The sequence below is a fragment of the Xyrauchen texanus genome, chromosome 6 (genome assembly GCF_025860055.1).
Source record: "Xyrauchen texanus isolate HMW12.3.18 chromosome 6, RBS_HiC_50CHRs, whole genome shotgun sequence".
Classification (NCBI taxonomy): Eukaryota; Metazoa; Chordata; class Actinopteri; order Cypriniformes; family Catostomidae; genus Xyrauchen; species Xyrauchen texanus.
The window spans coordinates 42,145,899-42,171,375 of record NC_068281.1 but is presented as its reverse complement, the minus strand read 5'-3'; the positions used below and the strand labels follow the sequence as shown (position 1 = coordinate 42,171,375).

Sequence of the window (25,477 nt, the reverse complement as noted above, 5' to 3'; positions counted from 1 at the left end):
ATAAACTTTTAAATGTTGCTTTAAGGACTTCATGTGGCAGGGGAAAGGAGGACACAGGGAGCTGGATAAGACTTTTCATAAACAACTCCAAAATTGCTTTAAGCAACACACTCATTAGCTTGACATACGGCAGTCAGTTTCAGACGGGTAGCTCTCTCTCTCTCCTTGCCGCTGGCGAGGTCTCTTATAGATTGCTCTCACCAAGCTCACTGCAATTAGAAATAGGTGTTAGTCATTATCTGGCTCTGGGGCCGGTTGCATAAAACTGTTTTAGACTAGTCTTACTAGTTAGTCGTCTAAGATGTTGGTCTTAATTTTTTCAGTCAGTTGCATAAAAACTTAGATGAGTCTAATTAAAGACCAAAATGTAAGACAGCACAGCTCAGGCTAACTTTTGTTTACATTCTATTTTGCCTCTGAAAATAACTGTCAGCTGAGCCAGTGGGGGCTGAAAGGGGCTTGAGTTGAGACTTGGTTGAAGACTTTGACTTAAAAAATGGTAACAAAATGTTGTGTTTTTAATTATTTGGGTTAAATCACTAAATGTGTTCATTAAAATACATTTTGAAGCATTGTAGTCCTCTAATAAGCAAATATTCTCAGCGGATAAAAAAATGTATTGAGCGTCCACTGTCGGCCATTTTTTTTAAGCTGTTCAGTGTCTTATTTTTCCCGCAATGCAATTACTAAAGACAACTGTGAGCTTCTTTTATGCAACAGGCTTTCTATGGCGTCTTTAGCTAGTCAAACTAATTGTTAGATGCAGTCTTAAGTTAATGGCTATGTTTATGCAACTGGCCCCTGGTGTATGCACCCTTACTGCTTTCTCTCCAGACGGACTCTCGACTATGCCCCCACTGCCACAGTTGCAAAGCCCAAACCAATGTAAGAGCCTCCTCAAAAAGAGAATAATTCTGTTGATATGATATACATACATATAAAAGACAAACTGGTTGATCCACTCCACGGGATTCATCTAGCAAAATCACTGCCCCTGTGGCCACATTGCTGGCATCCACATGGATTTTAAACACATTATGCAGCTGTGGAGAGTTTTAACTGTATCAAAAGTACTGACAAGTGGCCGACCATTCAAATTTGGCTGAAGACTTTAGCAGGTCAGTCAAAGGTGTAACAACATACAAGAAATCTTTGCAAAATTGGCATTAGAATCCAACCATGCCTAAGCACCACATTGAATCCTTCTTAGTAGAAGAAGGTGGATACAAATCAATGGCTTGAACGTTTGCACGAATTGGCTGCAGTTGCCCTTGGCCTACAATTTTTCCCAGGTACATTACAGTTGCTTTGCTGAACTCGCACTTCACCAAATTTACAGTTAGGCATTTCTGAGATAAACAAAAAGCACACTAATTCATTAAATGTGCTGTTCCCACTTGTCACTAAACACCACTACTTCGACCAAGAATACAGTGCATCCCCACAAACCAGCGACAACCTGATTCTTCAGCCGCTGGAACATTGCAGGGGCATTTCGTAAACTGAAACTCAGTTTCTCTTCTGAGAAAATAACCTTTCTGGACTTATAAAAGCAGACAATTCCTGCATGCAACTGGTTAGTGGAACTTGCCAGTAAACTTTTAACAAGTCAAATGTACTCCCATATAAGGCACCAACTTAATAAACACAATCATATTTTCAAGGAACGGAAATGAATCAGGTTCAGCGAGGTCATTTTCAAGAAGATAGTGTACCTCTGAGGAAAGCTGTTTTAATTTCTCTAACAGGACGCAATATAAAATTTGACAAACAAGCACCGCTTCCTGAGCATCTATATCATGCTGGAGAAGATGCATCTGAGAAGGAGTATCAGAAAATAGGCAACAAAATTCTTCAATCACATCAATTAACTCTGTACACTTGTCGTCAGAACACGTTTTAAAGACAGCAGAAAATTATGCAATGTCTCAGTTTCACAAACACGTTCATAAAAAGGCATCATCTTTAACATTCATCTCATCATCCTCAGCTCCCACCAAGAGATCCAGAGAATTAGCAATCCCAGAGCAAACTGCTATACTTACAGGCTTAACTTAACTGTTCTTTAGAACACCCATAATACATTGTAGGACATTACAGGCAGAGAAATTGGACAATTCTATGCAGAACAACTTAAATCCCCTGAGCTACAAAGAACTTCCTGACAACTGGTGTCAGCAAGTCTTAGTTTGTTGTATACGGCTAATGTTAACTGCTTTGAAAACAAAGGTAGATCTGTGGAAGCAACACTAAACCCCTCCTCATTCTCTGTTGTAAATTAAAATGAACCCAACAAAATGGACGAGGCATGACAGTTGCCTGACCATCCTCCATGATTGCTATGGGGACCATAACCGGTCAGAAAACATCCTTTCTTCCAACAGGACCAACTTCCTATGCTTAAAATTATACTAATGTGAGATCATGAGACATGTTTCCATTTAACCATCATATGTTCAAAACTCTTATCTAAGACAAGAGATCTGATATTCGGTGTGTCCTCAGCCAGCGAACAGTATCAACACAAGATTGCCAATTGATTAGGTGGGATTGAAGGTGTTGAAATCATCTAGGATGATGTGATTGTTCATGCTGGTGATCAAGAGACACATAACCAATGTCTGCACATGTTCATGGCAAGACGTGCTGAGCGAAGACTGACTAAACCCTGAAAAGTGTCAGGGGAACAACCTTCATGGCTGTGGACACAGACTGTGACAGGGATATTACCGCCGTGGTCATGGGCAGTGGCAGGGGACCAGCCTTTGTGGCTGTAAACACAGGCAGTGACAGGGGAGCGACCTCCGTGGTCGTGGGCACTGGCAGAAACAGGGGAATAGTCTCAGTAATTATTATAGCTATGTCCATATATATTCAGATGCATCGAAAAATATAGAAAACAAAGTAGGTGTGGCATTCAAGGTTTTGGATTTCAATATTCAGGTTAGTAAAATAATCTTTTAGTGTACACTGGAGAAATGGTGGGTCAAGGAAAAAAGACCATTGATACTCATGTTCATCATTAATAACATTAAAAACATGCCATACTGAAAGTACACTGTAAGCCCCATTAAGTTATTTTAAATTATTTCTTATCTTTAACTCCAATTGTCATGACAAGATTTGGATATTGATCTCAAGTTTGTAAGTTTTCAAAAAAGTAAACTTAATCAATTGTCTTGACTACTTGTGAGTTTTGTCTTGGTTTTCAATGTTCATTTAACTCATGAAAAAGGGGAATGGGAGGAGGAGGAAGAGGAGGAAGGTGATATACAGAGAAGTTCCCGCCTTTTTGAGTGAGCTGGAGTAGCTGAATTTCTGTTGAGTAACACAGGGCAGATAAGGTGTAAGTTCATTCAGTGTAAATAAGGAAACTGGCAAACTTGCCGTTATTAGTCAAGATGAGAAATATATTTAAAAAACTATTTAAAAACATCAGTGCTCTTAACTTAAAATGGCAATTGATATGAATATAGCTGAAGTTATCTTAACTTGAAAGTGTGAGTTGAAACAGTGAGGAATTCTGTTTATTTGACAAGATAAAGTGAGTTTTCTTGAATTGATAATGTAATATTGTAAGTTGTTTTAACTCAGAGTATCAAGTTGAAACAACAAATTATTATTAGTTAAACAACTTGTAAAACATAACTAATTGAGTTGAAAAAAAAGGTTATCTTCACGTTGAGTTTACTCACGTTTTTAAGGCAGCAGGTGAACTTTCTTTTCTAAGTTTAACCAACATGAAATCTTTTACAGTGTAGAACAGACATTTGATTGAGATACTTCAAACAATATACAGGATTCAGATGATGGGAATAATTGTAACTTTTTGTTGGGTACCAGCTCACGTTGGGGTAAAAGGAAATGAGATGGCAGATGAGGAGTATAGCAAAAACAATTGGAGGAGGATAGAACAGGAAGATGGTTTTATAACATTCCAAAAATTATGGTAAAGGTAGAGTAACAGGGCAAAATAGAAGAGAAGAAACAATAATCTCTAGATTTAGATTTGGTCATACAGCACTTAATAGTAGCAGCTAACACAAATACGTAACTGTTACGTAACTGCAAACGTAATCTGGTGACCAAACTTTCGTCGTGGCGACGTAATTACGTCGTGGCAACCGGAAAAGTGAAATTCCCAGATACGTTGTGACAACGTCACGTTGCGACGTTACCAGTTAGTAAGCACGACGCTGGTGTGACAACGTCCTGTGCTGGTACTAAATATGTCATTTTCAAGGTGGACAGTTGGTGTCTATTTAAATCTGCTGAATGATGAATGCATACTCAAAATTAGGTAAATTCAGCTAATTTATTTCGAAAACAACAGTACACAATAACATTTTAATTAATTATAACACAATTATAATTAGTTTGAACAAAGAAGGGGAATGTAGAGGAATGCAGAACAAGCGAACTACTCCAATTCTGCAGGGCCTACTGGCAGTCGATCCTAAAGAAACAACACAACAACAAAATACTCCAAAGGAGCAATTGCTGATTGGTTGTTATTATCCGCCTTTAAGATAACGTCTGTTGTAACGACTCTGCAGAGGACATTTTTTCCCATGAAAAGATTGGCGGGCAAGATGGCGCCTAGTAAAGTCGCAAAAGTTCATGGCTGATCGGCGTTTTCAATTTTCATCCTTTATTATCATCTTTTCAAACTCCATTTGAATCCAGAATACCTTGTAAAACATCTTTGTACTGTATCACATGGATTAACCGGGAAAGTGCTTTGCCAATATTGCAACCTTCATCAAAGATCGCCGAGCACTGTAGCCAGCTAACCACAACTCTGTTTATCTCCGGCTAAGCTAACTTGCAACATGTCTTCATCTGAGCACGACGCTAAGCGTAAAGATAAAGACAAAATGTTATCCACCAAAAACGTGACGAGAATCTCACCTAAAGGCACGAAGGCATCTGCTGTAACAACTGGTGTTCCGGCTCGTTCTACAACTGCTGCCCATGTTCCCTGCGAACATGACTATACTTTTTCCAACATTTGCAGCCAGAGCCAGAGCTATCACCCATGCCAGAGTCCGACCCAGATACACCTGCCAAACCAGAGGGAAAGAGACTCAAATGTGACTTAACTCTAACTGATTTGCAAAACAACATTGCTGCCATTATCAACGCGCGAGCTGATAACCTGGAGAGCATGATCAATCATAACACTGTCAGCATCGGAGGCTTGAAAAAGTCAATTGACTTTGTGTTTACTGAGATTGAAAGCTTGAAAACAGACTTAAGATCGACAAAGACCACATGTGAGAATAATATCCTGAAGTTGGCCGAGGTGGAACTGAAAATTAACGAGGCAGATGGAACCAGCGCAGATGGAACCTCAGACTCCATGGTATCCCAGAGAACAAGCAAGAAAACATAAAGAAGAAAGTTACCGATATTTGCTGTGCTGTCGTCGGGAAAACGCAGGAAAAGATCAGAGAAAATATTGACATTGTTCACCGTCTGGGTCGCTATAACGACGCGCAGAATAGACCGAGGACTACCATCATCCACTTCTCCAACAGATCAGCGCGGGACCTGGTGTGGAGAATGGCAAAGGGCTGTAGCTTCCTCAAAGAGAATAACCTGAGGTTTACAGAAGATCTAACTGCGGCTGACAAAGCAATGCGGGAGAAGTTTTGGCCACTGATCGATGCTGCCAAGAAACAAGGAAAGAAAGCTCACTTTGCGGGGATTCGCGTGATAATAGAAGGCAAGGAGATACGCCCACCGTTGTCTCCACTACATGCACAACTGACACCGGCTCAGATGAACACTACAAGACCTCCCTGATGGACGTCTGCAGTCACAATTCAAAATTAGCATAAAAACAGTTTTTTAGGTATGACTACATTTCCGTTTAAAGCTGTTAGGCCTGTGAGTATAAGGCTATGTCATTCCCGGTTGGTTTAGTCTAAAGTCCTTAAATTTAGTTTTATTAAGGGATGAAAATTGTTTGTTGTTGTTGTTTAAGTTACTTAATTGAATACTAATTACACTGTCTTTATCAGTTGTTTCTCTCAATGCCAGGGGACTAAGAGAGAATATTAAGCGTAAAGCTCTGTTTTTATTTGCAAAACAGCAAAAATCAAATTTGTATTTTTTTCAGGAATCACATTCAGTGGTAAATGATGCTGCCTTTTGGAAAACTCAGTGGGGAAATGACATATGGTTGTCGCACGGTTCAGAAAGATCTGCAGGGGTTGCTATCTTAAAGAATAACTTTGATGGAGATGTCTTGCACTCAGAAAGTGACCCCAATGGCCGTTACATGTTAATAATTCTTAATATTGATAACAACATTCTCCTGCTTGCCAACATATATGGTATAACACCAGACTCGAAAATGTTTTTTTGCTTGATGTTTTAGAATCCCGTTTTTTACATTGGTTATCCAAATACCCAAATTTACTGCTTCTGGTGGGTGGTGACTTCAACATTGCTTTAAATGGTTGCTTAGACAGATGGCCTCCAAATTCAATAAATTCCTCATCTTCCAATTTGTTGATATTCATGCAAAAATGTAACTTGATAGATATATGTAGGGGAAAAAATCGTAATGTTAAACTCTATACGTGGAGTAACAAGGCTTGCACTTCAGTGTCACGTGGTGACTATTGGTTAATTTCTGACCACCTAAATAGTAATAGCATTATGGTTGATGCACTAACAACTCCATTAACAGACCACAGAGCTGTGTCACTCCAAATCTCTTTTAGATCCAAAGCTAGTCAATCATTAAGAGGCTCCTATTGGAAACTTAATAACTCTACTTTAAAACATGATCTAGTAATTAAGAAGGTCCAAACATTGATTCATTGTTTCTGGAACAAGGCTTTAATAGAAAAATGCTTTTCCAGAAACTGGGAGCTCTTTAAATTTGAGGTGTCAAAATTCTTAAGAGAGTACGGGTCCTTTTTATCCAAATCCAGAAAAGCGGAGGAAACAAGGATAATTACCAGAATAACTGCTCTCTTTCAGATTATGCCTGAAAATCTATCAGAAAATGACAAACAGGATTTAATTGTACTGCAAAATCACTTGAATGAAATATACAGAGCAAAAGCTGAAGGAGCATTTGTGAGGTCAAGATGTAAATGGTTAGAGGAAGGAGAGCAAAATACTGCCTATTTCTTCCAATTAGAACGATCCCACAGTAAATCCAACTCTATTCAAAAACTCAGCATTATTGGTGTTAGTACTGATGATCCCCAAAATATAGCTAATTACTGCTCCACCTTTTATAAAAATTTGTATAAATCTCAGTATAATGAGGTAGCGGCTAACACATTTTTAGGAAACCTCACTAAAACAAAGTCAATATTGAATGACCAAAAAGATCTTTGTGATAGCCCAATAATTGCAGATGAAGTCTTGTCTGCCATTCATCATCTAAAACTCAACAAATCTCCAGGTGTTGATGGCTTAACCTCTGAATTTTATATTGCTTTTGCAGAACAACTTGCCCCCTTCCTTCACCACGTGCACACAGAAAGCATTGAAAATCAAACTCTCCCTCCCACTCTATCTCAAGGACTTTTAACCCTTATTCCAAAACATAAGAAAGACCCGCTATGCATTGACAACTGGCGGCCAATTTGCCTTCTTAATAATGATTACAAAATCCTAGCTCTAGTTTTTGCCCAAAGATTAAAAGCTGTTTTGGACCAAATTATTGATGAAAACCAAACCGGGTTTATGAGGCATAGACATATATCCAATAACATCAGGTTGTGCTGGACCTCATTGATTATGCTGATCTTAGTGACGATGATGGCTATATACTGTTTCTAGATTTCTGCAAGGCTTTTGACACAGTCGAACACAACTTTCTCTTACAGGCCTTAGATAAATTTGGCTTCTGCACTTACTTTTGTACAGTCATTAAAACCATATATAAGAATGCAAATTGTTCAATTAGACTGTGTGGAGGCACCTCACCTAGATTTGACCTAAAGCGTGGCGTCAGGCAGGGGTGTCCTGTCTCACCATACCTGTTTCTGATCTGTGCTCAATTACTCTCTGATTTCATTAAGACCAGCCCCTTGAAAGGTATCACAATAGCTAAAAAAGAAATAATCATTAGTCAGCTAGCTGACGATACTACCTTATTTTTAAAGGATGCCTCACAGGTTTCAGTTGCTATTGATACAAGTAAGACATTCTCTAAAGCCTCTGGTCTATACTTAAATATCAATAAGTGTGAGCTGCTCGCCCTTAAAAACTGTAACGTTCCGTCTATTTCTACCATTCCAGTGAAAGAGTCTGTCACCTACCTTGGAAGTGTTATTAACAAAAACAACGACACCAGATGCTCTTTAAATTTCGACCTAATCGTAGGAAAGGTACAGAAAAAATTTAATTTATGGCTTCAAAGAGACTTATCTCTTAAAGGAAGAATTTTGCTAACCAAAGCTGAGGGCATATCTCGTCTTATTTATGCAGCCTTATCTCTAGATGTTAACAAACGGACCTCCACGGTCATTGATAACTTACTATTCAACTTTGTATGGAGAAATAGAATCCATTATGTTAGAAAATCAGTATTAATGAACTCCTATGTAAATGGTGGTCTAAACTTTCTTGATTTCTCTACCCTCAACAATACTTTTAAGATAAATTGGATAAAACAGTTTTTAAAAAATCCAAACTCAATCTGGAATTTTATTCCCAACTACCTGTTTTCAAAGCTTGGAGGTCTTAATTTCCTCTTACTTTGCAGCTATAATGTTGAAAAAATCCCTTAAAACTATCAAACTTTTACAAACAATTGCTTCTTTCCTGGTCCTTAATTTATAAACACAACTTTTCCCCTCACAAGTACTACATCTGGAACAACAGAGACATATTATATAAACACAAATCATTATTCTTGGAAAACTGGTTTGTCCATGGAGTTTATCTGGTTAAACATCTCCTCAATTCTAGTGGTGAATTAATGTCATACTCCGAACTTCTAGACAAGTATGGTATTCCTATACCACCGAAGGAATATGCCGTAGTGTTTGATGCAATCCCTTCTGGTGCTCTAATGCTTCTTAGAAACGATACAGCATCTGTACCAACTTTTTTGCCACTGGATCCTTGTGCGACTACTGTTGGCCAGACCTGTTTCTCCTCTAACTTGAGAAACAATAACCGAACTATACGTACTCTGTTTCAAAAAGAAATAGTCTCTGTTCCAAATGCTGTTCCTTATTGGAATAACCTTACTCCAAATCTGGACTGGAAGAAAATTTGGTGCTTACCTTCCAAATACCTAATTTTAAATAAGATTAAGGAAGTATCTTTTAAAATGTTGCATCGCTATTATCCCTCCAAGGTATTTCTACGAAGATATAAGAAGGACATTGATGTGGACTGCTCATTTTGTCAAATGGCTCAAGAAGACCTGCATCATTTATTTTGGACTTGTCCCCACTCTTGCACTTTTTGGCAAGATATCTGTACATTTATCTCCCAATATATTGACTCTGAATTCTCACTTTCCTATGACAATTTATTGTTTTTTTTTTTACATACCCTTCTATCAAGGCAAATAATTTCTATTTCATCAATCTGATGCTGGCAAAATCACATATTCACAAATCTAAGTTCTCCAACCATAAACCTTCCTTTGCCATCTTTGAAAATGAAGTCAAACAATACATTAAGACAATCCTATACTCTAAAAACAGGAAAGCTATCAAGACCTTGCATCTATTTACCCTGTTTAACATCTTTCAGTGCTGATTTGTGATTTTTGTTTTTTGTATTTTAATTTTTTTGTTAGCCCTATGCTCCCCTGGTATTGTCTGCCTTTGTGAATTATATGTTTTCCAAATTGTTTATCAATGAATGCATCAATAAAAAATAAAAAAATTAAAATAAAAAACATTCCCATGAAACGTTTTTTTTCTTCCCTCTTCGCAGGAAATGTTCAGTTTCTTGCTACTGCTAATTATTCAGGAATAATATACCATTTTAAAATCTTCTCAAAGACAAAGGTAAGTCTGATTTTGATCTAACCTTATCCCGTGTGGTGATTTATGTTTGTTGATTAAATGTTGCATATTGTGAGGAAACTCATAGGCTTAAGGTCACATAAATTACAGAGATTTTGCAAATTAAATCGAGGAGATAATATTAGGTTTATTGATATTTAAACCTGCACATGAGCTTAGTTATGGGAGCTGTCCAGGGTGATGAAAGCAGTTTGTAACTTTTTCCTAACAAAAATGCTGTGAAAATGTTGACTAACGTGGAAATTGTGTTTTGGGCTTAACTTATCTTAAAATAAAGCTCTTAAGTTCTATTTAAAACAGACGTTAACGTGGGCATTTGTGGAGAAAAAAGTTTACAGACCGGTAATGTAACTATACACATTTTATTGTTGTTATTTTTTATTTGTTTTTATAGTCCTGATAAATAATATCGATTGGAAAAAGCAAAAATGAAATGTTTTTCATTTTAAGTCAGTCCTTTTCATAACATCTTGTGAGAAAAAGATGCAACTCCTGTGACATAAGATCTTGTGGCAATCAGGGTTTAATATGGAAAGGTAAAGCGACATTTTCTCGTAACAACGATATGTTATGTCGATAGAAAATGAATAAGACTCGCGAGACTTACAGTTTCAAAAAGTGCGGTTAGCAGTGTGTGTATTGCATCACCCGACCCGTGCGATGGGTTTAACAAGGTTTAGGGGAGAATATAGGCTGAATAGGCACTCTTTGAGATCCAGATTGTGTTCGTCAGTAGAGTGAGTTGATTATTTCTTTGATATGGAAATTTACTATTCATGCAAGTACTATGAAACTTGTGTAACTTTTGACGTGCATGTTGATTTATTTGTGTTGTAAATTCAAGAAAACTTTCCGTTTTACATTTTCCCCCAACATTAGTTTTTTTTCTTCTTTTTTTCGCATTTAATTATTTATGTAGAATTTTGTGTATTTATTTATATATTTATTTGCGTGTTTAAATATGTATTGTTTTTGCAGGTTTTGCCCTCCATTGTTTCAATCAAATCGAACCATTGTCTGATTAATATGAAATATTTTGACTTTGTTCCCCCTATTTTCTTATATACAACATCAATACCTGAACATGTTTTTTCAGTTGGGCTGGCACATGTTTCAGTGTCTCTGCAATGTAGCACTCTACGTCCTTCTCTCCCAGATCAGACTTGCATTTCATAACAGCATCTGGAACAAAACAGAAATCACGAATATTATGCAAGTAGCCTACCATTTATTTATGATGTGTTATCATTTTAAGTTTGGTAAAGGTATTTCACTTACAAAAGTTATTATCAGACTTAATGATTACAAATTTTTGATTTGTTCATAAAGCTGATTCATTCAGTAAAGACACCTTTTATATTGAAAGGACTCAAACTTGTGATCACGGAGAAGGAAGACCCAACTGACATGAGTATAGGCAAAACCCCTTAATGGTGGACAAGAAATAGCAGCGGACAGGAAAAAAACTGATTTTTTTTATTATGGACCAGGACTGACCTGAAGGAAAATGCTATATACTGTAAATGCAGCTACACTATTTTTTCCTACAGAAGGAAGGCTTTTAGTGATTTTACTTCATGAAAGTTGCATAGATACATATTTTTCGGCTTTAATATTTGTATTGTGTGGCAACCGTTTTATAAAAGCAATAAGGCACTCGAGGCAAGTGCTGTATCGTGAATAAGTTATGGCTGAAGGGGTTACTCCGCTTCGTGTCGCCAAACAACACCCTTCAGCCGTGACTTATTCACGATACAGCACAGCCTCTCGTACTTATTGCTTACTTATATATATATATACTGTATATAGATATATACCCCTACAGCAGTTCCGTCAACTGTCCCGAGGGTCGGACCATCGGGCAGTACTTATTGTGAAGCCCTGATTATTATTTACTTGACTCCATGTCCTTAAAACAATTTTTTTTTTTCTGGAACACTAAAGATATATGATGCTCATATTTTTAACACAAAAAAGTGCACAGTGATTTTATACTTTTAAATGGCTTAACATTCTGCAAAGCATCCCTTGTTATATGCAAGAAAGAAATACAGTTTTGAATGACATAAAAAGAAATGTTCATTCTTTACAATGTTATTTATTTTTTTCAATGTTATTTATGTTTGATGACTTTACACAGAGATGTGTCAATCAGAGGCAATTTCTCCCTTTTCCCCTTCAAACTGAAGTGGCTCCACACGATGTTTGTCGCTACTGCCCGCATCACTCTCCTCACACAATCCCCTGGATTTGCCCCACCAATAAGGCTGAGATGGTGAATCTGTGAAACATCATGGTTTGGCATGCAGGTTAGTACAGTCAACAAACTCATAGTCATTTTTCATTTCTCATTGTCACAGTTTAGTTGTTGAATATGTAAAAGTAGAAACTTACATAATTGTATATATTAATAAAGAAATTGTGCGTATTTGCTACAGAAATACTATAGAATTGTATCACCGATTTATAGATTTTATTTATTAGGAATGAGGAATTCATTAAATAATTTATTAAATAAATATGACAAATAAAAATAATTGAAATAATAGTAATGCTAATTTCCATTCCTTGTAAATTAGTGCTAAAAAAAACAATAATGACATAACATGAATGTGTTTTGTAATTGTTAAATCATATTTAAATAAATATATAATACACAGTTTTTTAAAAATATCAAGGTAATTTTATGTGCCCCGGAAAATAACCAAAATACTCACCACTCTCTTTCTGAAATACGAGTCTTTAAGACGGTGGTCAAGGGCCTCAAGCTCCTCTTTGTTCTGAGCAATATTGAGCTCCAGGATGTCTTCCGCTCTCTGATGACCCTGGCGTTTCCTCAGCAACTGTTGACGCAGTGGGTAATGCAAATACTCCATGCCACATTTCTGCATTGTGGTTATTTTCCTAGGTGTTTTGAGCAGAGTACGAGCAGAGGATGGAAGATTAGTGTGGCCATGTTTCTGAAGAATTTTCAACAGATGGTCAACAGCATTGTTCTTTACTTCGAACTGAGAAGCCCAGGATGCCAGTTCTGTTGCCAGGGATAAGCTTGCCATGCTGTCTTCCTGGTCAGTTGTACCATCTTTTTTTTCTGTAATGTCCATGACTTCCTCTAAGTCATCCTCCAAGTCAGTTTCTTCTGAAGGCCAGGATGCTTCAGAGGACAGTGGAGATGAAAGGTTCATTGTGTTCTCCGTGGAACCTAAGGTATCACCTGCATCCCATTGACCTTCTGTGACTGTTTCGGACTCTTCCAGACTGTCCAATTCAGTGTTGTTATTTTGTGTAGATATCTTTTGAAGAACACGTTTAGTTGCTCTCCAGGATCTTAGATACTGCCTCGAACGTTCTATTTTGTCCGCACTCATCGTTAAGTCTGTAAATATTTTAGTGTAATGTCTGAATGTGCTTCTGTTTTTCTAACAACAAATCTCACTTATCATTTTTGATTGAATTATTTTGATTACTGTGCAAATGGTAACCCATCATTAAAAACACATGAAGTTACTTAAAAGTCTTAGACTACATAAAAGTCTTAGATGACTACATAAAAAATTTAAATAATAAACAAAGCTTGAAGTGAAGCTAAAGAATATTACTTACCTTGAAATAAAAGATGGTAAGAAAATAAACTCAATGGAGGAGGCACTTGAAAACAATGTAAAAATCTACTAAATTAAAAAAAAGATAATCATTGGGTTGGTTTAGGTAAATGCATTGGTATCATGAATCGAAAAAGAGATCAGAAACTGCAAGAGCTTGTGAATCAAATTGAATCATGAAATCTATATGAGTCTCCAGGCCAACATCTGACTTATAACTTTACTAAGAATGTATCTGGTAGGCATTCAAAACATATACTTACAAAGACAAAGTCGCTATGTGCTAGGGCTCTTAAAAGAGCCTTTGGGGTGTAGTTAGATGCTGTTGACACACAGGGAAAGGGGAGAGAAAGTAGAAACATGTCTAAATATGTGTGAGATATGAATCTGTACAAATTAAAATGCATTCAATTCCGTCAATGATTTTTGACTAATCAGGATGACTACTAGCTTACTTATCACTTACAATAATCAGACTGCAATATATACTGGAAAAAAGAGAAGAGAATAATTATTTTCATGGTATAAATTTCAAAAGTTAATAAAGGCTCTTGATTTATTAATATATCAATTGCATCACAAAATGCATAAGAATGCAGTAATGCATCTGATGAGAGTTCACAACCCACTAACAAATAAGAAACCATATTAAGTCAATAAAATACATTTTCTTTCTTGAAAATACTACTACTAATTAGTATTATTATTTTTAATACTGTTAACAGTATTAATAAAATATAATTATAATTAAGAATAGTATTAATAATACTAATAATAGCTTATTTTATTATTATTTGCGTTTAATTATTATTAACACTGTTAACAATAATGATTGAAATAAAATATAATCATAATTATTGTTGTTATTAATAAAACAATATTTATATTTATACATATTATTAAATGTAGTGGTATTAATAATATGACAGACAGACGGATGGCCTATTTCATTATAGATCTGATCTCATCTTTACAAGCCACGTCTCTCGCTCTCACAGGCTTGGCTGCGAGCGCGTGAGCGCTGGCGCGTTCACCAGAAGTGCTCATTCGCTCGCAGCCAAGCCTGTGAGACAAAGCGCTTTCCATACAAAGTAAAGATATAGTATTATTAATAATTGTATATTTTATTTATTTTAAAGTAACGATAACATCACAGACATGACTGATGAAACGAAAAAGTTCATTTCACTATGAGCGGATTTTCTCTATTATCCCAAATGACGTCAAACAGACTTAACGGCATTTAACGGTATTTTATTATAGCGACTAGTGGACGGTGGGGAAAAAAACGGAAAATGTAGTGGTACATTTACTGGAAAAGACAGTTAATAAATTTTGTGACAATTAAAAATGTTCATTAGGTGAAAGCGACAGTTGTTTATCTTATTTATCTGGTTACCCTGAGTAGGGGCCTATAGCATATAATATAGTATGCTAATTAGATTTTATTATTTACTTTCTTCAAAGTTTTAAGTGTTATTTACCTTTGTAGGGGGTTCGTATGTTTTAAAAGTAATGTACCTAAATCAGTTAAGTAAAAAGTACTTTACCTCAGAAATACTGGTAGAATAGGATGTCCACTTACAATGAAAACCGGGTTCTGCTTACATGGTCACAACCCCTGCTTATATATGCCCGCTGGCAGGTTTCGCGGGCTTGGCACGCGCACAAATATATATTATTTTATTTTTATTTTTTTTAAATGTACATTTAAATAATGATACCTTGCGTTACCTTGTCAAAAAGTGATATACCACAATAATCTAGTAGGGTAAATATAAGTTATATATAAACTTTAGAATATAAATATGTTAACTAAATTGGCTAGATCAACGCGTGGCAGCCTTTATGGTGGAAGCATTCGCCTTTGATGTGCAAATGGTTGAGAAGTAAGTAGTATGATATGGAATAATATGTGGAAATGTATGTTTTTTTTCATAGTGTGATCATTTGTGGGATTGTGAGCGTTTTGCACGCTGCCCTGTTAAAGGAGCTTTATAATTTTTTTAAATGCAGTGATGAAATCTATCTTATAGAATTTAAAGTAAATCAAACATGTAAAAGAAGTGCAAGGTGCATCCAAATGTTAATTAGTTTTGAATGAAACAGTTTTGCATACAAAAATAACCTACAGGAATCCTGCAGGTTTTTTTTGGAAGATATTGTTTTATTTATACATTGACAATATGTGCAGGAAATTTGTACAGGTTTTAGAATGAACCCTTCAGTACAACAGAAACATGCAGGGAAGGCACGTTTATTAATATAGCACATTGCATACACAATGGTAATTCAAAGTGCTTTACATAGAAGAAATTAAAATAATCAAAAGAAATAAGAATAATTAAAGTAGGAACAGTGGCACAGTGCTCATTCAGTAAATGCACAGCTAAACAGATGTGTTTTGAGTCTAGATTTGAATGTGACTACTGTAATAGCACATCTGGGCCCGTATTCGTAAAAATTATTAATGCAAAGAGTAGCTCCTAGTGACAAAATCCTAAGAAAGTTCTTAGAAATGTGGGTGTTACTGTTTACCCTTAAAACTAAATAAAAATCCTAGTAAAGTCATTCAGAAAGCACCTTACCCTTAAAAGTGGTCTTAAGGTCAAAATTGTTAGGAGTACGGACGAGGACTTTTAAGAGGCTTAAGAGTTTTTTTTTAGCAGAGGAGAAAATGACAAAGATGAAGAGGGAGAAGAAATGTTTTGCATACAATGGATCACAGTGAGATGCTATAAATTAGATCTAAATGTAACTGGAAGCCAGTGTAAAGATCTGAGGACTGGTGTGATATGTTCACATTTTCTGGTTCCTCAATCTGGCAGCAGTGTTCTGTATGAGCAATTGTTTTATGGTCTTTTTGGGAAGTGTTGTATTTCTGTTCCACTGTAATACATAGATCCTTCTAAAACATTTTCATAATCCACTTACCTTTAGATTAAAGATGCAAGACGTCAATCCAGGGTCAGTCAGCGGAGCATCTAACCAGTTCAGTTCTAGTTTCAGGTTGCTAGGGGCATTTGCTAATATTACTGTTTTATTACTAAAATTCATTTAGTATTAATAGGGAAAAATTACTCATAGTCTTGTTTAAAAAGGTTTATGAATCATCACAACATGATTTTGTTTTCTTTGGAAATTTTTGTCTTTGTATGATTCTAAATATTTTTAAAGGCAAAAAATACAAACACTTAAAAGTCTTTACCTGAATTGCGGCTCTTTTTGCGTTGTCCCTCTGGAGGTATTCAACTATAAGATCGTCCATAAAAATATCGACTTTGTCTGTGACAAGTCATTTCTTGTACTATTTTCATCTGAGATGAAGCCAAAATTTCAGGGGTAAAAATGACTTTAGTGAAAGTGAAGGCCAAATACTCGAATTTGGCCTCTGCACTTAACCCATCCAAGTTAGTTTACACATTAGGAGTAGTGAACAGTGGGTAAAGCGCAAGGGCACCTCAGTTTTTTCCTGTCTGTATTGAGACCTTTGAGTTAAAAGTCTGACTCTAACCATTAGGCCACAACTGCCTTTAGAGAAATGGCAGCATAGTTATTTTATTTTTACACAGAGATTTGTAGATCTATTAGTAAAATCTGTTGACTGTAGCAATTTTTGTTGCATTGTATTCCAAGAAATATTAAAGACATCTTAATATCCTTTTTAAATTCTGGTTCTTAACAAAATGTTATTTTGGTATCATCATTTTGAAGGCCCTATACAGTTTAATTCTAAGAATGAATTGTTCAAGTTTAATGAATGGTCTGAAAAATACATACATTTGCTAAATTTAGTTTTTCATTACACCCAGGCAGGCTTGGTTTGGAAACTGCTCTACAATGTCCAATGGGTGGCTCAAGAAGGGAGACATTTGGATGTCCTCAGTCTCCTGACGTCTGGTCACTTCAACACAATGTGTCATTGGTGCGTACAGTGAGGTTGTCCACCTCTGGGTAAGTCTCTCGTCCAGAAACCCATGTGCCCTTCTGTGTGCATTTGTATTGATGTATCAATACTCTAAAGTTTATACCATGATCAGCAATGCAACGATTGGCAGGCATCAAGACAGCAACATAACAACACCATGTAATTAAAAAAGGAAACGGCCAAGCAGGCAAAATTGAATGAAATGTCTAATAGATAAATAAAATGATTGTTACACAATTACTAATTATTACAAATGTTCACTAATTTGTGTATTTGAACAGGCTTTACTTTTTCAGTTCCAAGAATATGGCCTATTGTAATGAGCAATTCACATTTCTTTAGGGCCAGGAATAAATTAATAACATTTTTACATTATTTAATGTGTAAGGCTCCAATAAAATTAAGATAATTATTCCCTCACAAATAAATCTCTCAATGAGTAAAATCGGCTCTATTATTATGGACTACTAAGAACAAGTACATTTATACTTTTAATGATTAATTTCCCTGGTTCTGTAGGGTGTCATGTTCCTGCCCTTCTGCATGACACTTCCTCATTCTAACGTCCGTGGTAACAAAGCTAAAGGCACATCTCTTCACCTGAAACAAGACGCTAATAAATGCTAGATAAATAATAGATGATGATGATGATGATGATAATAATAATTATTATTATTACCATTATTAATTTAATATCTTATCATTATTTTACAGGTCTTCATCTGTTTAAAGATTTCCTCATTTGGCTGGTTTGGAAGGACCGAGTGTCAGCATTACAGGAAAGGCACCGATGGCTGAAAGCTGGTGAATGACACAAGTGTGTTTCCTCTATATGCATTAATCAGTGTCGTAGTTGAATAGAGCATATACATACTCAATCCAACACACACACACACACACACACACACACACACACACACACACACACACACACACACACACACACACACGTGTGTGAGCACAACAGATAAACAGGATATCTGACAAGGAAGAGCAGAAGGGGTTTTACTTAATTTCTTTACCAGAGGCAGATGAAATACAACACAAGTACCAGAGTTTAGTTAAACATGAACGTTTCGGAGTGTCCATGGAAAAGTGCAAAACCAAACTAACTGGCTACTAGTTAATCCTGTTTGACTATGTAGGACACGTGCTGAATAAATTCTTAAAACTGCAAATAATAAGTAAGGGATTATGTAGAGCAAGGCGGTTGTTATAGCGAATTCAACCCCGACAGGCTGATCAGGAGGAAGCGGAGGGGTCTTGAATCAGCCTGAAGGGGTTGTATTCACTATAACAACTGCCTCGCTCTACATTATCCCGCTTATTACATGGCTACCTACCAAATAAATAAATAATTTGACACAAAATATTGATTTAAAAAGGAGTTTGATTTAAAAACGATTGTATAGCTTCTGCTAAAGAAAATAGTCTGTTCCGTCTCTACGGTTAGAATCCTGCGTGTCCATGGCAGTGTTCTGCTTTGCATGGCAACGGTGTGTTATCCTTAGAGTAAATTTTATATAGGTTTATTACAAGCCATGTAATAAACCTATATAAAATGTACTCTATATTACAAGTGACACATTCTTTTTTTATAGGAATAGTGCAACCAAAATGGAAATTCGTTCATTATTTACTTCCCATGTCACTCCAAACATGTATGCCTCTGTTTCATGGAACACAACACCGTGAGAAGATCGACAAAGCCCTTAAGAGTAAAAGCTGTAATAATTTATCAGTTAATTATTATTATTATTATTATTTTTTTTTATCTTAATTACTTTTATTATCTAAATAATTGCCAAGTGAAATCAACATTACAGTGTTTGCAACATGCTTCTAATTTATATACCCCTTTACTGTTAAAGCTACTCACCAAGGCTCTCTCAGTTTTAAATGGACTTCCCATGAGACCGGAGTTTACAGCTCTTTCTGTTGAATGTTTTTTCTCACTCTTGTGTGCATGAAGCTGGAACTATTTGGCTCCAAAATGCAGATCTCAGCTCCTCCGCAGCCAGTTATTTCTTTTTTTTAATGCTGTAACACAACTTTGTTCTGTTGTTCCATTTGTTCCTGTTTTAATAAAACTTTTAAAGCCTGTTGTGTAGTTGTATTGTCATTTTGTTTAGTCTTTCCCTAAAGACTATGACCCAAAAAAATGTGTTTGTATGGTAAAAATCACAAAAAATCTTTCATATTTAAATAGTGTCTTACCTGACTTACAGTTGGTAACTTGATGGTAATAAAATTACAGACATGCGACGTCGAGACTACGTTGTCAGTTGGTAAGTCATGAAATTACCAAAAAGTAGAATAGATTACGTAACTGCGACGTCGTGTGTTAGCTGGGAGGTTACTTTAAAGAGAATAGGGAAACATGATTCGGGGAAATGTGACGTTTGTAATCAGGAAGAAACAGTAGAGCATGTAATGATGATCTGTCCGGGGTAGAGTAATGAAAGAAAGATATTGATTTCTAACCTTAAGAAAATTAAGATGATATTTGAGTTTACAGGCATTCTTGGAAAAATTCATGGAATGAATGTTTCACATTTTAATGCAAACTATGAAAGCGACAGAGTTAAATAAAATAATATAGGGTTGCATTTCCCAAAAGCATCGTAAGCCTTAGTAGATCGTAGAAGCCATTGGCGCCAATGGTCAATGCGATGTGTGGTCATGTTTTTGGGTCAGTCGGCCCACACTCCCAACCAGCAGGTGACGGTAATGCACCTATCGTTGTCTGCCAACCGCCATAAAATAATAATAATAAGAAGAAATCAGTAGAACAATCTCCGACACATATTGTGACGTCATGAGAGCTGCAACACTGCTGTCTTCAGTCTGTTGAGAGACTTTAGCTGTTAAAATCAGTTTTGTTCTCTTGTCCTACATATGGAGATCTAGTTGTGTAAAGACATTGTTTTTCATTTGGATTCTGCCTGTTTAAGGAGGTTTCACTGAAGTATTAACAAATAAAAGAAGACTCGTGCTGTAAGTAATGAAATTGGTGAGTTTCACCCCTTCTTTTATTTTCATTTGCCCCCTGTATCAGACGGGTGAAGTGCATGTGATGATATTTCATGTTGAGGATGATCATCTATTAGAAGTCACTAATGAAGTTAAAGTGGGTCCGTTCACTTGTATTCCTGTAATAGATTAAATTGTGAAACTGCTTGTTAACAATGTGCCGTAGTCGAGAGATAATGAGAATGAGAAAAAGAAATGTTCTGAACATGACTGCAGCGTCTTCAAAACTTTAATTCAGCCTAAACAGATCTGAAAAAGCTATGACCGGTAAAGCGCATTTCAATGTTTTCCTCACATGGATGTCTGTCAGATATTTCACCGCACATCAGAGGAGGATGAAGGAGACTCGTAAATGTTGTCAGCACCAGCGCTCTTGAATCATGAAACGACTACAATTCAGTGCATCAACCCGTTTTATTAAATGTATGTTTGAATCTCTATTTTGTGTTATTGTTTCATTTGCCTAGTTTCCATCCACTTTTCGTGGCGTTTGCGTAAGTTTGGGAAATTTGCCGTCTTCTGCCTGTTTCCAGTCAAATGACCTTTTATCGATAATAATGGTGTGCATGATGACGTCACGCCTTTCTGAAAGTGATGTCATTATTGGACAAATCATTCTGATAGTTTATAGTCTTGAAAAAAGTGCAGAACATTCTGAGAATGTCATTCAACCGACTTTTTGCGTCTACAGAACAGGGTAAGGCTAATTTAAGTTTGAATAAAGAAAAGGCATACATAAATGTATATAAATTAATTATTTTATTTAATGCTTTATTCATTTGGTAGGCTAATTTATTTGATTTAATACAGGGAATTTTGCTGTAACTTTTTAACAAAAGTATAAACAATAATTTATTAGAATTGAGCATTATGTTATTGTTCCAAAAAAGAAAAAGAAAAAAAAAAAGCAACTGATACTTTTCTCCTTGTATTGTGTATTTATTTTTTAATTTAAAACATCTTTATGCACAGAAATTGTATGTTTTTTAATTTAATTTTGTATTGTGGGCTAATTTCATGATTGCATCTATTATTTTGAATTGTGTGGAAAAATAACTTTAATAAATGAAACGGATGGCTATTAAATTAATCGCAAACAGTGGCCATTAATTTGTTCTCTGTGCATTTGTCGATATGCTTGATATGAGATATTTGTGTTGGCACTCCTGGAAGTGTCATGTTTGCAGCATTGGATCTACAGTGCTGTGCAAAAGTCTTAGGCACATAAAATGTTTCACAAAATGTTAATGCCAATTTTCTCGACAAAGTGTTTCCAAACCAGTTTTTCGTGACATTTGATGTATTGAAAGCTTCAAATGCATTCGTATTCGCTCGCAGTCAGAAAAGTATACTTTGAAAGGCAACGCTGGCACACACGCAGTAGAACGAAGGATACCTGTATGGAGCTAAAAGAGTCTCAATAAAGATAAATGCACACACTACATTCACATATGCACACACATGATTCATACATGCACACACAGGATTCATACATGCACACACAGGATACACAAATGCGCACAAAATTCACAAATGCACACAAAATTCATAAATACACACACAATTCAGAAATGCAAACAAAATTTACAAATGCACACAAGATTAAGAAATGCACAGGACAAGATTCAGAAATGTATTTCTGATGCACGCACAAATATCTTGATTTACAAACTTTTTGCGGTCTGTGAACTTCACTGCATTTGTGTGTGAACTTTGAGACTCCCCTGACTTGGCTCGACACACAAATGCCTTTTTTAAACAAGGAATGATCTGGAACCAATCAGATATCTCCCTTGTTTTAGCCAATCACGAGAACGCACCCCACGTGGGGATTGAGCCAATCACATGAGCAGCGTTCACACAGCGCGTGCATGTGGTGCGGGCAGCGTTCACGGTCATTGTCACTCAGTTGAGACCTCAACATGGCTTCTGGCAACGACAGGGGAGCGGTAAGTATAACTTAACGTGTTTAGCTAGTTATAGCCCTGTTATGAGATGTTGTTTAATTGTTAATGTTAACCGGTTTATTTGTGCAACTATCAACATAAGCTAGCGAGCTGAGCTAGCGAACTACGCTAGCGTCTGCATGCTAATAGGGTCAGGCTAACGTTAGTATCTTTCCATAAAGTTGAAATTCTTGTGAATTAAGTGACTGTTTGACAGGGTCTGTCAGCCCCAAGCCGAGGTAGCAGCTCGGGCTTTTGTGCAGTTATTGGCCCGGGAGCTGTCCTCGGCTCCAAACGCACCGAGAGAGAGTACAGCAGCAGTCAGGGCTGGAGGCAGTGCTCCTCTGCCGGTTAGCGATGGTAGGGTGAGACAGGCTATGAGAAGGTGATCCATTTAACTTAGTATTTCTACATTTGCTAGTAAAGTATAAAGAGAGACCATAGTCCCTCATCTAACTATTCTTATTGCCCTCTGTCTGGTAGGGTTGGGAATCTGAACTCAAAAACTAATTTTATTTTGGGGGTGTTCCATGCAGGTGCTGAACTTGTCCCAAACTTTATTTCAAATAGCTTAATTGGCATGAATGTTTAGGTGAAGAATGTTGCTAAAGCAGAAATTCACATACAAATTTACATTTGGTGCTTAAGAAAAGATTAATCAGTCCTCCAAAGTTTTTGGTACATAGATAAAGCATTATGTATTGTTTATTAAGTGACACATGTTTACTTTACTGACAGTGAATAATATTATTCTGACACATTTAATATTGGTGTCTGGAACAGTAATGAATAGCGTTAGTGTATTTTATACTGTTATTGAGACATTATTTAAATTATTGAAATTATTTTAATTATTTATTATTTAAATTAAACGAAACACAAAAATATCTGGTTTCCCTACAAATCTTTTTGTCTTTCCCACATCAGGCAGTTCCCAGTATGTTTAATACTGATCACCTCATCGTGTTTCAAGTGGTCTGGTATACTTAACATCCTCTTCCCAAGGCCAGCATGGGCAAGTTCTAGCTCTTCTGAGCCCTTTGGTGTTAACTGACTGGGTTCCGAAAGGACATAAATATGAAAGTCTGTCCTTTTCACAATGCAAGGGGCAGGGGTCGAGAATCGTCGTTTTCCTCTTGGCTGATCAGTATTAAACATACTCGGGAACTGCCTGATGTGGGAAAGACAAAAAGATTTGTGGATCTTGTGGAAATATGGACTTGCATTCTTTTGTGAATCAACTGAGTCCTTGTCAGGCATTAGGCATGACAATGACGCTAGGGCTGTCAATAATTGATTCATGTCATGTCCAACAGTTCAGTAAAGACAAAAGCAGGTTGTCTAAATAAGTTCAAACTCAGAGCGGCATTTCTCAGTGCAGTCAGAAATGCAATCTTAGTTTGATTACATCGATTTTGATTCTTAAAATCCCAAAAGCAATCTTTTACTCTATGCGTAGCACTTTACAATGAGAATAAATCACTTGCATACCCGGGCCGATTTCTTTTCCCTTTCCAGCCCTGTTTGCAGCATTCTCATAGACGATACTATTCTTGTAAAAAAAAATTCAGAAGACTGAAACAAAGAAAAAGTGAGCACTTTATACGCGTGTTCTCATGGTTTTATGGTTATTTAGAAAACACCATTCAAAATCACAACATTTTGATTAGAGTAGCATACCATCACATTGGATATACACTGCATCCGGAAAGTATTCACAGCGCTTCACTTTTTCCACATTTTATTGTGTTACAGCCTTATTCCAAAATGGATTAAATTAATTATTTTCCTCAAAATTCTACAAACAATACCTCATAATGACAATGTGAAAGAAATTTGTTTGAAATCTTTGCAAATTTATTAAAAATAAAAAACGAAAAAAATCACATTTACATAAGTATTCACAGCCTTTGCTCAATACTTTGTTGAAGCACCTTTGGCACCAATTACAGCCTCAAGTATTTTTGTGTATGATGCTACAAGCTTGGCACACCTATTTTTGGGCAGTTTCTCCTATTCTTCTTTGCAGGACCTCTCAAGCTCCATCAGGTTGTATGGGGAGCGTCGGTGCACAGCCATTTTCAGATCTCTCCAGAGATGTTCAATCGGGTTCAAGTCTGGGCTCTGGCTGGGCCACTCAAAGACATTCACAGAGTTGTCCTGTAGCTACTCCTTTGTTATCTTGGCTGTGTGCTTAGGGTCATTGTCCTGTTGGAAGATGAACCTTCACCCCAGTCTGAGGTCCAGAGTGCTCTGGAGCAGGTTTTCAACAAGGATGTCTCTGTACATTGCTGCATTCATATTTCCCTCAATCCTGACTAGTCTCCTTGTACCTGCCGCTGAAAAACATCCCCACAGCATGATGCTGCCACCACCATGCTTCACAGTAGGGATGGTATTGACCATGTGATGAGCGTTGCCTGGTTTCCTCCAGACATGACGCTTGCCATTCAGGCCAAAGAGCTCAATCTTTGTTTCATCAGACCAGAGAATCTTTGAATTAGACCTTTTGGCAAACTCCAGGCAGTCTGTCATGTTTTTTTTTACTCTGGAGTGGCTTCTGTCTGGCCACTCTACCATACAGGCCTGATTGGTGGAGTGCTGAATAGATGGTTGTTCTTCTGGAAGGTTCCCCTCTCTCCACAGAGAAATGCTGGAGCTCTGTCAGAGTGACCATCGGGTTCTTGGTCACCTCCCTGACTAAGGCCCTTCTCTCTCAATCGCTCAGTTTGGCCGGGCAGCCAGCTCTTGGAAGAGTCCTGGTGGTTCCAAACTTCTGCAATTGACGGATGATGGAGGCCACTGTGCTCATTGGGACCTTCAGTCCTGCAGACGTTTTTCTGTACCCTTCCCCAGATATGTGCCTCGATACAATCCTGTCTCGGAGGTCTACAGACAATTCCTTGGACTTCATGGCTTGGTTTGTGCTCTGACATGCACTGTTAACTG

General features: G+C 36.7%; 2 protein-coding genes and 1 long non-coding RNA gene across 7 annotated transcripts in view; all 3 read left to right on the top strand.

Moving 5' to 3' along the window:
- Positions 1–25,477, top strand: part of LOC127644811 (gastrula zinc finger protein XlCGF7.1-like) — a 367,559-nt gene that overhangs the window by 182,666 nt on the left and 159,416 nt on the right. The gene's annotated exons all lie outside the window — the stretch shown is intronic.
- Positions 12,212–19,646, top strand: LOC127644829 (uncharacterized). The gene is made up of 3 exons (XR_007970726.1): positions 12,212–12,328; positions 17,434–17,575; positions 18,264–19,646. It is a non-coding gene; the product is annotated as an uncharacterized LOC127644829 (long non-coding RNA).
- The window catches only part of LOC127644803 (gastrula zinc finger protein XlCGF57.1-like), a 43,400-nt gene continuing 38,288 nt past the window's right edge, over positions 20,366–25,477 (top strand). For both annotated transcript variants that reach the window (XM_052128182.1, XM_052128183.1), the window contains exon 1: positions 20,366–20,562. The gene's annotated coding sequence lies outside the window, so the exon portion shown is untranslated. The remainder of the gene's footprint in view (positions 20,563–25,477) is intronic.